Below are 15,553 nucleotides of genomic sequence, written 5' to 3'. Positions count from 1 at the left end.
AACTTTCCATCTTTAGATATAATTCCTTGTTAAAATCACCTTTGATTATCATATTTGTCCCAGGGAACTCCAGTTTTGTACAATGTTTATCCATCTATGTCTAATTTATTGGTTACATAAACACTGCATTAAACTTAGAGAGCATTATAAACCTCAAGATGGATCACATATCTCTCTTTAATATAATTTTTCTTGTGATAATATTTTATTATTAAAAATGCATGCACCTCCCTTTTTTCTCTTAGTGAAAGGAGTGGCTATAATCACCCCAATGCAATAACACTTTAGCTCATTCACTTCTTGCATTTTTAGAAGTGTCTTTTGAGGAGAGCTATATATCTGGATTAAACTTTTTAAGGTGTCTTCTATAATGCGTTTTCTTTTGATTGGGGAGGTTATGCCACTGACATTCCATGACAATAAATGTAAAACATTTCTCATTATATATTAAAACATGTATAGGGGAGAAGAAAAAAACACCCACCCACACCAAAAAGTAAAAATCACTATAACCCATAATACATGATTTTATATGGCATTCAAAACATTTCTCTAACTTAGGTTTTTGAAGTTGTACCTTCCCCAAATATTCATTGGCCTTATGGACTGAGTCTATAATCAGTATTTCAGAATTATTAAAGATTGTAAGCTCAGCAGGGTATACTAGTGTGGCCTGAATAACCAAATTAATTAGTTGTGTACAAATAGGAGACATCTCACGCCGCTTATTGGATGTATCTATAGAGAAATCTTGGAATAGTAAAATTAGTTCCTGGTCCATCTTGAAAAGATTTAATATTTTATATTGTTTCAGTATATTTACTTTATCCTGGTAATTTGCATTTTTAGAACAATAGCAAAATAATGGGGTGTTCCAAGAATTAAAGTCATCTGTAGAGAAGACAAAAACACATTTCTTCAGAAGTACCCCAGGCAATGGAGAAATAAAACTCCTTCACCCATGCTATTATAGGAACCATCACATACCTAAGGAGTGACAATAACAGGGGGACACTAAAGCTTCTCACCTTTTACAATATCCTGGGTTAGATCCTCAAGATCCAAGAGATGACAGCTTTACATCAAATTAGGAGGAAAGCTTCCCTAAGGAGTCACCGCAAGTAAACTTTGATTGGCAGCTCCTATCCCGGAGGCGAGTCCCATCTAGTTGCACAGTTTAGCCACTCTCCTTTGACTCTAAAGCCTCAGAAGAGGGATTATGGGAGCCAATGGAGAGTGTTTTGATTGTGCTACAAGATTTATTTGATCTTGATGTGGGTTGTCCTGTTTTTAGACAGAACCAGAAATAAAGATTTCTTTCATCAGATGGTGAGGGTCCACAAGACATCACGTGTGGGGATTTTTCCATCTAGGCTACTAGAAGGAGGCAAAAACATCCCAACATACCAGAGCTTTAAATCCCTCCCACTTGCCCTAAATCTTCAGCTCCAAGATGCTGTGAAGTGAATTGTAAAGTGATGTACTATTTGTTAATAGTTGTTCTCTAACAGATCTGATAGCCATTTTCTCCTCAGAGTGCCTAAAAATGGCAGAAGGGTAGACATGAGTTTTGCAGCCAGACAGTGAAAAATCTTTGCCCTGTATGGAAATGTCAACAGGCCTCCCAGATGAAAGCAGATTTATAGGCAAAAAGTGTACTGCGCCTTGTGTGATTTAGAGTCCTCCCTAGGTGAAATCTATCTACCAATCCCCTGGATTGTAGAATGCTGTTCCTTGTAAGATCCTAGCCACCGTGCTTGCCATTCCTCAGATAGGCCCATTTACTGGAATCAGTTTTCTGCAGATAAGGTAAGCACAGTGGACTAAGGTAAGTACTTTGCACCTTCATAGTCCACAAGACATTAATATGAACATGTACACATTATTCACACAGTATATTTATACACCACCCAACTTATATAGGAATTTGAAAGCATGTGTGGGTACTTTGAAAATTGTTGTTAACATAAGGTTACTGTCTCTTTAAATTTAGTGCAGCCAGCTTTAATGCTCTCCAGAGTTATTGGAGACCTTAAAGAAATCATATTATCAAATTTGCTTCATTCTCTTGGTATCTTTCTTGAAGGAGCAGCAATGCACTACATGGAGCTAGCTAAACACATGAGTTAATGAAAAGAGGCAAATATATGCAGCCACCAATCAGCAGCTTGCTCTTAGTAGTGCATCACTGTTCCTCAGCCTACCTAAGTATGCTTTTCAATACAAGATATTAAGAAAATAAAGGAAATTCGAAAATATAAGTAAATTGTAAAAGTTGCTTAAAAATTGCATCCTCTAAATCATGAAAGAAACAAATTTGGTTTCATGACCCTTTAACTTCTTTTATACTCACAAGTGATACAATTTTGGTTTTGTCATTGGGCTTTGGTTTTAGCACTCACCAGTAGTATGGCCTAGCAAAGGGTTAACCTTTGTTAGCACATCTTCCTGTCTATAACCTTTCCTGTTCTTTAGGTGCTGAAACCATCTCAACATGTGGGAGATGCTCTAAAGACTGGTGGAGGTAGCGAGATACTCTGATAATATCAGACGATTCATCAAATTGGGGGGACAAAATTATTTAACCCTTCTTCTGTGTTATTTATTAGCCATTACTGCTTTAATACAGTAATTCCAGTGCTTGCTTGTCCATTTACCGCACTGTATTCAGTTTTATATTGTTCTATTTCTAGCATGTACATGCCTGGTGAAATACATGGCAGCAATAGGTGGTAGCAGTGTTTCCTATCATCTATTGCTCCAAAAATGTAACCCTACCTATCTCTTCAACAAAAAATACAATAAGAACAAAGTAAATTTGATAATAGTAAATTGAAAACTTTTTTAAAAATTTAAAAACACAATTTTTTTATGGAGGCTTGTGAGAGGTCTATTCAAAATGGCACGTTGGAAATAATTTCTCGATCAGTCTATCTTGGATCTCAAAACCTTGAAAATATTCCTGAAAGTGTAGATAATTTGCACTTCCTGTAGTGTAGGAGAGTCAGTTTATGTTTACCATAGACTTAAAAGATGCATATTTACATATTCCCATTCACATGGATTATGTCAGGTTCCTAAAATTTGCTTTTCTGGACAAGCATTATCAGTTTGTGGCACTTCCATATAGTCTGGCAACAGCACCCAAAGCATATACCACGGTTCTAAGCGCATTGTTGACTTTGGCTTGAGCTTAAAGAATCTCTGTATTTCCTTACTTGGACAATCCAGATGCTTCCTTTATCTGGCTATGTCTCAAAATCAAGTGGTTCATCCGCTGCTTCACAGACCATAACTCCTCAGACCTTGTGTCTTTTCTGGGGTTCATAATCAATTCAGTTAAGATGTGTCTATCTCTGACAGACAAGCTCAGAAAGAAAAAAAAGGCAACAGGCTTATGCTTGGAATCCAACAGGTCAGAAGCCTAAGCAATTTTCATTGCTCTAGAGTGGCATTGCAGTATTTGGTTTGCAAATTGAATGCATATGTTCTTTTGCCCTCCTTGGAGCCTTCCTCTCAGCAAGGATCTTTTTTTTCTCAAGGGCCTTTCTTCTATCAGGATCTCGCTAGCTCTCTTAAAGTGAATGTACATTTTAAGCTTTTTAATCTACACTACCAATTCTCAATAAACTTCTCATTGAAACCGCAATGTTTTTATTCATAAAAATTATTTTTATCATATTATAATTTATATAAGAACTTATCTCCGTTTTGAAGGATAACTCCTCCCATCCTGGACTTCCTGTATTCAGACAACATTGCGTATAGAGCTGTCTCGCCTGCTCTATTACGTAGTCCTGAAACCCCCTTCACGACGAGAAATCCATTTGCGCATGCGTTTAAATCGATGTCTAATATGCGCATGCGTTCCCTGATCCATTGAGAATCGTTATCCGCAAAGAAAATTACATTGCGCATGCGTGGCAAAATTTTTATCGCGATCTCATTGCTTGTCAATCACAAATCTGCACAATTACATCGCGTGACGCAGAAAAAAAGGGGCTGGACGCCACGGGGTGCAATCGATTATTTGTTTAAGGAACGGTCAATCACCTGAGAAATGCGGGACAAGATGGCGGGCGGAGGAGCAAAGTAAGAAAAATATTGATAAATACCTTTATACTCGTATTTATTATGCATTTATAAAAAAAATGATGAATTAAACTAGCCTTTATTTTGCGAGATTCACAACATGAGGATGAGAGGTGACGGTGAGTTTACATTCACTTTAAGGGTCAGAATGATTTCAGACGTATTCCTTTAATTCCATAAGAGGATTGACGAGATTCCTGATATGCATTCCTTTGCTCAGGCTCTGATCAAAATCAGAAAATCCAAAGCGGGTGGCAGCAAATAATTTATTAGAATATAAAGCACAGAATTAACAGCAGAGATGTTTTGGTATTACTACCTTAATCATGATATCAAACATACAGAATTACACCTATTTATACTTGTACACCACTAGGTGGTGTTCAAGAGTACATACATTATTAACTCTTCATATATCATCCTTAAAGGCAATGTTTTAAAGGTAAATTTACATACTTATTTCACATTTAAAAAAAAATTAGAAAACATTATTACTACTACATCAATCCAGGCAGCAGAACATATTAAATTATTACTTATTTATACATATCTATATCCTTTATACAAATACCATAACATTTCAGCATATCTTTAACAAAGTAATGTGTAATTAGAAATCGGGTATTATAAATGGATATAATCTATCACTAAAATCTTACTTATACATCACATGCCATTTGAAATCAAAGAAAAACAGAAAGATTCCAATCTCTATTTAGCCCATTTGGCTCCATAGTTCCTAATTTAAAAATCCAGAAGGCTTCTCGCTGCTTTAACAAACACTCTCTGTTACCTCCTCTACGTGGCATAGGAACACTTTTTATTACTTGGAACCTCAATTGGTTAACAAACACTCTCTGTTACCTCCTCTACGTGGCATAGGAACACTTTTTATTACTTGGAACCTCAATTGGTTAATTGAGTGCCCCATTTTAATAAAGTGGCGAGCTACAGGCGAGCTACAGGAGCTATTCAGGAAAGATACAGACCGTAATAGCCTTCTTCGCTTGATAGTACTCACCCCCCTTCCCTACTTAAAGTTCTATCCCGTAGTCAATCCTTGGGGGCCCCCTAGGATTGTCACAGATGACAATTGACTTAATGTGAGATTTAAAGAAATGGGCAACAGATTCCTAAATAGGGGGTATCCACCTGCAGTTATTGATAAAGAAATTAAATATGCTTTATCTATCCCTAGAGAGACTTTGCTAAGTTCTAAAAAATAAAATATAAAGGATGATCAGCATTTAGTATTTGTTTCTGAATGCAATGCTCAATCTGATCAGATTCAATGTTTTATTAAGAAACATTGGGCTGTCCTATCCAATTGTAACCCAGAAATTAAAGAATTCCAGAAATACCCTATGCCCGCATATAAGCATGGCCTGAATCTCAAACAACAGCTCATTAGAGCAGATGTGGGCTCTAGTAAAAAACCTAAACAGGGATTCATTACCTGTAAAAATGAAGGATGTTACCCATGTCTAAAATGCTCATGTTGCAAGAGGTCATCATACGTGTCATACACATTTTGTGATATACATGATTAAGTGTCCTTGTGGGCAGAGTTATATAGGGGAAATGACTAGGAATATAAGGGATAGAATAATTGAGCATAAAAGTAGCATTAGAATGGGCAATACTAAAGCCCCTGTAGCTCACCACTTAAAATGGGGCACTCAATGTGTTCCTATGCGACGTAGAGATGGTAACAGAGAGTGTTTGTTAAAAATAAGTACGATTTTAGCGATAGATTATATGCATTTATATTACCTGATTTCTAATTACACATTGTCAGGATTTGGTTTTCTTGGTTGCCACTCAGTCTCACATGAAATTTGGATTCAATGTTGCATATGAACCCTGTTCTGATCCTAGACTGAGGGTCAACTTAGTAAGAGTTGATACAGAAACTTACAGTGATAACCTCACAGGAGAAATGTAAATGAGGTTGTTACTTTAAGATCAAAAGCTGTACTTTGCAATAAAGTGCTTATATTAATGGAAGTTCGTTAGTACTGCATAGGATAGCAGGAATATCTCCCTTGGTGTAAGTTATAGCAGACACAACAATGCAGACAACTTAAGCATGAACAGGTTAGTTTAAGGGGCAGTGATTATGCATGGTTAACATAAGCAGAGTCTTGTTAAGGTGAGACAGGTAGAGAACCTGCAGCATAAGTCTGTTGACGGTGACGTCAGAGATTATCAGTGTTGAGTGTAGCGAATGAGGCAGCCGCCCCGGATCCTGAGAGAGTCTTAGAGAGGAGAGAGAGAGGTACCAGGTGTGGATAGAGATAGCTTAAGCAAGCTGGAAATACCACAACGGTATTGCTGAGCAGTTTCTGATGTCATAGGTTAGTTAACGCAGTTGCCTAGGGATGTAATGCCTCTGTTGCTTTAAGAAATAATATGGACTCTCAGCTGCAGATCTAATATCTTATTTTTATATTACAGTAACCTATTGTACATAAGATATAATTTGTATAATGCAAATAAACGTAGGGGGGCGCCCTATCAAGGGATAGAACTAAGAACTTTACAGGTGATAGTAATTAACCAATTGGTATACAAACCTCAGTGAGGATAATAATGTGTCTATACTAGTCAATGACTAGAATATATTGGAGAATATATATATACCTCCTAAGAGAGAGACAAAGTGTAGTAATATGTATAAAATATATAACACACAATGTTAGATAATCAACACTCTAATATGGAGTAACCACGGTGTAAATTGTAAAGTCCAATACACAGTGTTAGAAACTAGTAGAGGGCAGTGAGCCCTATAATAATGGTGATAGTGGTGTTGGATAATCACTGGGACGGGCACAGGCAGCTATCTGTGAAGATCCAGGCCGGGATCCAAAACAGCAATCTAAAAAGACAAGAAAAGACAGAAGCGCCACATGGCCCAATATTGTCTGGTCCAGAAGATAAATCTGTGTGAATATACAATATCAACTCACATTTAGGAAAGCACTTAAGATAGTGCTATTGCAGCAGTCTGGATTTCTATTAGTTACCCAGGAGACCAAATTCCGGTGTAGATGTGATGTCTAGATGAACAACATAAAGGGACAACAGTGCCTATATGGCCTAGTATTGTCTTGACAAATATGAGTCAGTCAAGACAATACTAGGCCATATAGGCACCGTTTGTCCCTGACAAACAGACAGAACCCCCCCACACACACACACAAAGAGCCGCTCAAGGCTCAAGGCTTAGGCCGGTCAGAATGCCTACAGTCGAAAAGGGATACCAGACGGGGGCAGAGAGGTTAGAGGAAGGTTCCCAGGAATCTTCCTCATGCCTAAAACCCTTCCAGTGTACAAGATACTGCAACAAATTGCAATGGAATCTGGAATCAAGAATGGAATGTACCTCATACACCACTTCACCTGGTGAAGCTGATGTGGAACCTCAGGCAGTGCAGCCGGTCTAACTGGTCTAAAAGGCTTCAAAAGAGAAACATGGAAAGTGGGGTGAATCCGGAAAGTCTTTGGTAGGGTTCAGAATTCTAATAATCTTATAAGGACCGATGAACAATGCACGCCAGTTTCCTACATGGGACATGTAGTTTCAGGTGCTTGGATGAAAGCCAGACAGAGTCTGCGACCTTGTAATATGGAGCTTGTCTACGTCTGAGATCGTAGTGATTTTTTTTTTAGTGTCCTGGGCTATTTTCAAAATGTCCTAGATGAGAGTAAATCCCTGAGGTGAAGAACTCTCTACCCTTGGATAGAGATGGAATCTGGGGTGGAAACCGTAGTTTGCAAAAAACGGAGATAACTTACTAGATAAGTTAACCGTGTTGTTATAAGCAAAATCAGTAGTTGGTAAAAGTGAAGTCCAATTGTCTTGTAATGAGGTACAGTGGCATCTCAAGTACTGCTCCAAGGATTGGTTGGTCCTCTCAGTTTGCCTGTTGGTCTGGGCATGGTAGGCAGTACTGAGTCTCCTGTCTATCTTTAGAGTGTAACACAGTTGAGTCCAGAATCTATAGGTGAACTGGGTACCTCTGTTCTGTGGTGATGGAATCAGGTATGCCATGTAATTTGACTACATGGGAGAGGAATAACCTTGCTGTTTCGGAAGCTGTGGGTAATGAGTGATGAGGTATGAAATGAGCCATCTTGGTGAATAATTCTACAACTACCATTATAGTATTCAACAAACACCAAAGTCAGCGCACCCGGCAACAGAAGAGGCTGTAGACATTTTTATTTATTTTTTTTCTTTCTTTAATCAATAACCTGTGAACCTAAAAAGAAAAATTAAAATAATATAAAATGAAACAATAACTAATCTATATGAAGCAGTCTGTCACTGAAATTCAAAGCGACAAAGAGGTCATATAACCAAAAATGGGGCAAACCAATCTAAATATCATTATAATAGTGTGTTATTATTGATCAACATATAGTTTGACATCCCACTCTGAATTTAAACCAATGGGCAAACGACTTTCTATTCACTGAGCATCCTGTTATGGCCATATTTCATTATCTGCCGAAAGTTCATAAACATGCCAGACCCATCGTGGCAGGGATAGGCTCACTGAATGAGCCACTTTCAGAACTCATTGATGGTTACCTTCAACCATTCATTTTGAGTCTAACAAGTTACATTAGGGACACGTCAGATGTGATTAGACAATTGGAAAGCCTTGAATGGCGTAAAGAGTACATTTTTGTCACGATTGACGTGGTCTCATTGTACACTTGTATCCCTCATGACAAGGGCATCCAGGCAATTTAATTCTTTTTGGATCATTTTTCCAATTATGATGAGGCATTGAAACTGTTCATTAAGAAGTCTGTTGAGTACCTACTTACACATAATTTTTTCTTGTTTGAGGGGGGTTTCTATCTCCAGAGGCGTGGGACGGAGATGGGGGCTAAGTCTGCCCCCTCATATGCCAACCTGTACATGGGTTGGTAGGAGCTGTCCCACGTCTATGGAGATGGAAACCCCTTCAGGCAATACATTCATTATTACGGTCGCTATATTGACGGCGTTCTACTTATTTGGAAGGGTCCAGAATCTCTTCTTGAACAGTTTCTGCTTTATCTTCAAGACAATTCTCTGAATCTCCAATTCACTATGGAGGTCAAAAAATCTTCAATCCCTTTTTTGGACATTGAATTATGTTCCAATTTGGAGAATTCAAGTATTGATATTGAATTGTTCAGAAAACCTAGCGCAGGGAATACCATTCTAGATGCCCGGTCGTGCCATCCAAAACACACTATTAATTCTATTCCCAAGAGCCAGTATATAAGGGTCAAACGTAATTGTAGTAATTCTACCAGGTATTTGAAACATTCACAGGACTTAACTGTTCGATTAATTGAAAGAGGGTATTCTGAAAAAGCTCTTGAAGAGGTCAAGAAAGAAGTTGATCAGGTGGAAAGAAAAGTTGATACCTCCAAAAAAAAAAAACAGAGTAGATTAAACAAACTCAAATTCATTACTGCATACAGTGTGGAATATGGCAAAATATGTGATATTGTACGTAAGGCACTCCCCATTCTAAACACTGATGAGATTCTCAAGAGTTTACTAAAAGAAGGTACATGTTTCATGTCACGCAAGGCACAAACATTGGGGAATCTATTATCCCCATCTATGTTGCCAAGAATATCTCAGAGAAAAAACTGGCTTTCCATCAAACCAGGATTTTTCAAGTGTGGCAGCAGGAGAGGCAAGTCTTGTTCCTATGCTTCTTTTGGAACCAGTTTTGTATCTACTGACACCAACAGATCTTTTCAGATTCGAGAACATATGACTTGTAATTCTTGTTTTGTTATTTATCTTCTGACGTGCAAGGGATGTTCCAGGCAATATGTAGGTCAAACGACCCGTGCCTTGAAGGACCATTTTTTGGAACATTTACGTTCCATAGAGGACCCAGAGTCCACTACCCCAGTATCCCTGCACTTCAAAAGATACCATAACTCTGATAGTTCTTTGTTGACTTTTCAGGCTATCCAAATGATTCCCAGACACCCGAGAGGAGGCAATCGAGGCTTAATCCTCAGCAAAAGAGAGGTGTTTTGGATTTTTCATTTAGATACCCATTTGCCCATTGGTTTAAATTCAGAGTGGGATGTCAAACTATATGTTGATCAATAATAACACACTATTATAATGATATTTAGATTGGTTTGCCCCATTTTTGGTTATATGACCTCATTGTCACTTTAAATTTCACTGACAGACTGCTTCATATAGATTAGTTATTGTTTCATTTTATATTATTTTAATTTTTCTTTTTAGGTTCACAGGTTATTGATTAAAGAAAGAAAAAAAAATGTCTACAGCCTCTTCTGTTGCCGGGTGCGCTGACTTTGGTGTTTGTTGGATTTCGTTGGAGCGGAGGTGGATCGCTCTCGTCCTTGCACCGGCTGTGGGAGTCTGTTTTGCCACTACGTCATTACGACACCTTTGGAGGAGGGATTAGCTACGCGAAGGCCACTGCAGAAATCTACAATGTGAATGGCTGCCGTGTCTGAGCGCTCCCTAACATTGGTTTGGTTACCATTATAGTATTGTTGTTAGATGAAGATGGTAGGTCTACAAAAAAATCCATGGCAATGTCTTTCCACGGATGTTCAGGGATAGGAAGGGACATCAAAAACCCATATAGATGTGTCCTTTGTGACTTACAAGTAACATATTAACATAGTAACATAGTAGATGAGGTTGAAAAAAGACCAAAGTCTATTGAGTTCAACCTATACAAATCTAAAATACTTACAAAAAGCTCCAGTTAATCTTAAATAATTCCACTAAAAGGTGACCTATTGAATACTTGCAATCATAGCTATGAATTTTATTTATAGACAGAAATGTATCCAAACAATTTTTAAATGTATCTAGGGTATTGGTATTCACTACCTCTTTTGGTAATTGCACAATTTTATTGCTCTTACAGTGAAAAAACGTTTCCATTGCAGGAGATTAACTCTCCTTTCCTCCAACCTTAAATTGTGACCTCTTGTAACAAACAATTTTCTTGGAATAAACAGAGCTTCTGCCATCTCTGTATATGGGCCTTTAATATATTTATATAAAGTAATCATGTCACCTCTCAAGCGCCTTTTTTCTAAAGAAAACAGACCCAGTTTGGCTAGCCTCTCCTCATAACTTAAATTATCCAATCCCTTTTTCTAGTTCTGCAATATCTTTTTTTGCAATTGGTCCCCAGAACTGCACTCCATACTCAAGGTGAGGTCTTACCAGGGCTTTATATAGTGACAGAATTATGCTTTCCTCCCTTGAATCAATGCCTCTTTTAATACATGCTAGTATCTTATTAGCCTTTGAAGCTTCTGGCCTACATTGTGCACCTATCTTTAGCTTGTTATTTATTACTACTCCCAAATCCCTTTCCTCCTCTGTTTGGTTAAGTCTTGTCCCATTTAAATAATACGTTGCCTGCTTATTTTTACTTTCAAAATGTAGATCCCTGGGGGACTCCACTGATAACCTTTGTCCAATCTGAGTATGATCCATTTACTACTACTCGTTGCTGCCTATCTTTTATCCAGTTATTTATCCATGAGCTAAAATTTTCAGCTATTCCCAGTCCCTTAATTTTGTGAATTAATCTCTCATGTGGCACTGTATCAAACTTTGCAAAATCTAAGTATATCACATCAACTGATTCCCCTTTATCTATATTTTTACTTACTTCCTCATAGAATCTAATTAGATTAGTTTGACATGATCTATTTCTTATAAAGTGGAAAAATTGAAATGAGAATTGGAGCTGACAATATAACCTATGTGCCAAGTTTTTAATAAACTACTCCTTCTCAGTAGTTCAATTCAAAGCATTAGATATCAGCAAAAAAATATAAAACTGGCGCTGTAGAGGACAGCTAGGGTATATGCTACTAAAAATTATGAAGATACATATCTCAAATTAAGGACCTATATAGGTTATACAGGACTATAGGAAATGATGCTGAGAACACAAACACACCCTACAAGCCACACGTATGTGCAGCAGAAATAAAAACAAGTTGATATAAAAATAAGTTGATATATAAACAAGTGAAGAGCATAAATAGAAATCACAATATATTTAATATAAGTGCAAATGACAAAGTAACTGCCTATTGTCTAAAATACATAAAATACATTAAAAAAGAAGAAAGGGGACGTCTTCCTATGTTCCAATCAAGTAAGTGCCAGTAAAAAGATATAAAGTGCTGTGCACTGGATTGGAGTATTGTATGAGCGCTTGGAAATACGAAATGTCAATGTTTAAAATGATCGTAAGGTACCGTACTCCTTGATGTATCAAAAACAACAATGAGGGCTATTTGGACACGCTTCTCCTTTAGCTGGTGTGTCCTTCCCAGGAAATCGCCCTCCGTGTTGATATGGGGCTCCTTAGCTTGCGGTCCTGAGCGTCTGGTTTCCTTGGCGGGGTGATCCATAGCTGTTTCCGGAAAGCACACCTCTAATTCTATTGGTAGTCTGGTGGCACACCCGTATTGAATCTATTCAAACTACTTGTCGGGGCAAATGACAATCCTTTACTTAAAATTTCCTCATGTTTTTCACTTAAAGGTTCTTTACTGAGATTAAAAATACCTATATTTGGACTCTTTTTAGTCTCTCTACTAATTATACCCTTGATTTTTTTATTTCTTCTATGTCCTCCCCTCTTGCCTCGCTTTCTGAAGCTCTTGTTTTCCGCACCATTCTTTGTGGTAGTGGGCTTGGTTGAATATTTGAACCCTGGCCTAAAAAATGGTTCCCCAAAAAAATGTGGAGATCCGTTGTAAGAATCGGATCTTCTATAATCAGTGTCCACATGGTTAGACAATGGAGAAAATCTATTTGACAGTCTCAAGTCGTTATCTGAATGGGCATTAAATTGATGTGTTTGTTCATAATTTCTAATTGGAGCATTTGAGTTTCTGTATTCATTTTGCTGTGCATTTGATCTTCTAGAAGAATAATGAGATTGTGTATAGCCATTAGAAGTATTTGAATATGTCTCACCAGTTTTTGTATGTCGGTTATATAAATCTTACTTATTTTGAGTTCTAAAATGGTCAACATCATGCTTATTGTCCAAGGCCTGCCTTCTATGTGAATTTTGATAATAACTGTTTTTTTCTTTTTCTGGCTGTCTTTGGACTAATCTAAATTGATTCTCCCTGTCTCTTTCTCTATATGTATGGTTATTACTATAAGACCTATTTGAGTTAAAACTCCCCTGGTGTCTGTTGTTCCCTCTGGGTGTGGGTGACATATGTGCATTAGACATGTCTCTTTTAGTTTCATCATTTGATGTTTTCAAATCACCTCTCCATCTGTGTGAAATATAGTTATCCCAATTTGGGTTTTTAATGTGAGAGAGATAGTCTTCTCTGTCTCTTTCAAATTTTTTAACTTTTACTTTAAGGATATCTTCTTTTGTATTGTTTATAGTTTTCTTGATATCCCTTTCTAGTTCGATATATTCTGTACTGCTTTCATATATTTTTAATTGAACTTCTAAATCTTTAATTTCTTGCTCCAGTCTAATTAAAATTTCATATCTATGATCCTTAATTAATCTAAGTAAATTAAAAGATGCTTCTTCTAAAATTCCGTTCCACTTCTTTTTAAAATGAATGTCATCTATTTTAAAAGCACATTCTTTCTTGATTCTAAGACCACGTGGTACTCTTTTTTGTTCTATATATTTTTCAATGAAAATAAATTCAATTCTATGTTTCAATTCAGATAAAAGTTTGTCCTCCAATTCTTTCATAAGTTTAAATAAACCACCAGAATTTTAAAAAGTCACCGACTGTCCCCCAGAAAAAATATCATAAATACCTTTATAGATGTCTTCCCTGTATTTTAATAGATTAGAATCAGTCATAGCTTCTGCAGCAGTGAATCCTAAAAAATGAGAGTTTGTGATTATTGTGATGCAAAACAAGGAGAAAGGGTTAACTGCGCAAACAAGGAACCCTATTAAACCTGTGATAAACAAGAGGAAACGCCCAACCTCTTATAGTTACGTGAGAAAAAAGAGAATAGTATGGAGTCTAAAAAGAAACCATAAGATTCAAATAACACAGGCGCTATACAGCTTAAAATAGAAGAGTAAAAAAATAATAATAATTATTATGCATATAACGCCAAATATATGTGCGAGTGACAACACTTGGTGCGGACCAAATAACCCAAAAAAGTGCTGGCAACAAAGGAATAATATAAAAATGTATACATTTAATTACAAATGTGAAATAATACAGCATATGAAATAGATATGTTAAATCATTGAGCTAAATGATATTTATGAATAGCAGTGTTCGATAATGACTTTTGATTATATACGCCCACTTAAGTAAAATAACCAATAGCCTGATTGCAACGGCTATATATAGCATAATCTTACTCATTGTTGGGAGCTTGAAAAAGACCCTGCTTACGGGTTGAAACGCGTTGCTCTGCTTTGTTTGTTTTTGTCTCTCTTCGGCCTCCGTAGGTGCAGTTTCCCAGTTACCTGTGTGCAAAGGTGTTTGCAACAACCCGTGCTGGGCTGAATTTGCTGCTTCCTGCGGTTTGGAGATTTATGCCACTGAGAGGAACATATAGGATTAAACCACCGACCTCCGGTGTAAGTATAAGTGATAACCTTATGCTGTTGCCTTGTCTGCCGTTTTATCGGTCTTCCTCATCTCGTTCCAGCTTCAACTGAAGATTCAAATTCTTCTTCAAATCTGGGCTTATTTAAAGACCGCCACATCAAATCACTTCAGGAGACCGATTACAACCACACTCTCCATATTGTTACATTTGCATTGTATACTTTGATACATTGTTGCTGTTTGTATACTACACTTTATCATTGCGTCTGATCAGCGCCATTGTGTTTGTTAATTTTTGTTTTTTATTTATTTCACATTTGTAATTAAATTTATACATTTTTATATTATTCCTTTGTTGCCAGCACTTGTTTGGGATATTTGGTCCGCACCAAGTGTTGCCACTCACACATATATTTGGCGTTATATTCATAATAATTATTATTTTTTTACTCTTCTATTTTAAGCTATATAGCGCCTGTGTTATTTGAATCTTATGGTTTCTTTTTAGACTCCATACTATTCTCTTTTTTCTCACGTAACTATTAGAGGTTGGGAGTTTCCTCTTGTTTATCACAGGTTTAATAGGGTTCCTTTTTTGCGCAGTTAACCCTTTCTCCTTGTTTTGCATTTCAATTAATTTATACATATTCAATATAAACACTGGAACAAACCATTTAATTCAAACTAATACTAGTCTATATTAAATCTTGCTTAATAAATACATGTGGAAAGTATTGGTACTAGCATAGGGGTTCCAAAATCATAACCTAAAACAACAGATGAGATCATAGAACGTCATGTAGAGTATGGGGAATACAGTTAGAGAAAAATTGAAATTTCTAATTCC

The sequence above is a fragment of the Bombina bombina genome, chromosome 2 (genome assembly GCF_027579735.1).
Source record: "Bombina bombina isolate aBomBom1 chromosome 2, aBomBom1.pri, whole genome shotgun sequence".
Taxonomy (NCBI): Eukaryota; Metazoa; Chordata; class Amphibia; order Anura; family Bombinatoridae; genus Bombina; species Bombina bombina.
This window is presented reverse-complemented; position numbering follows the sequence as displayed.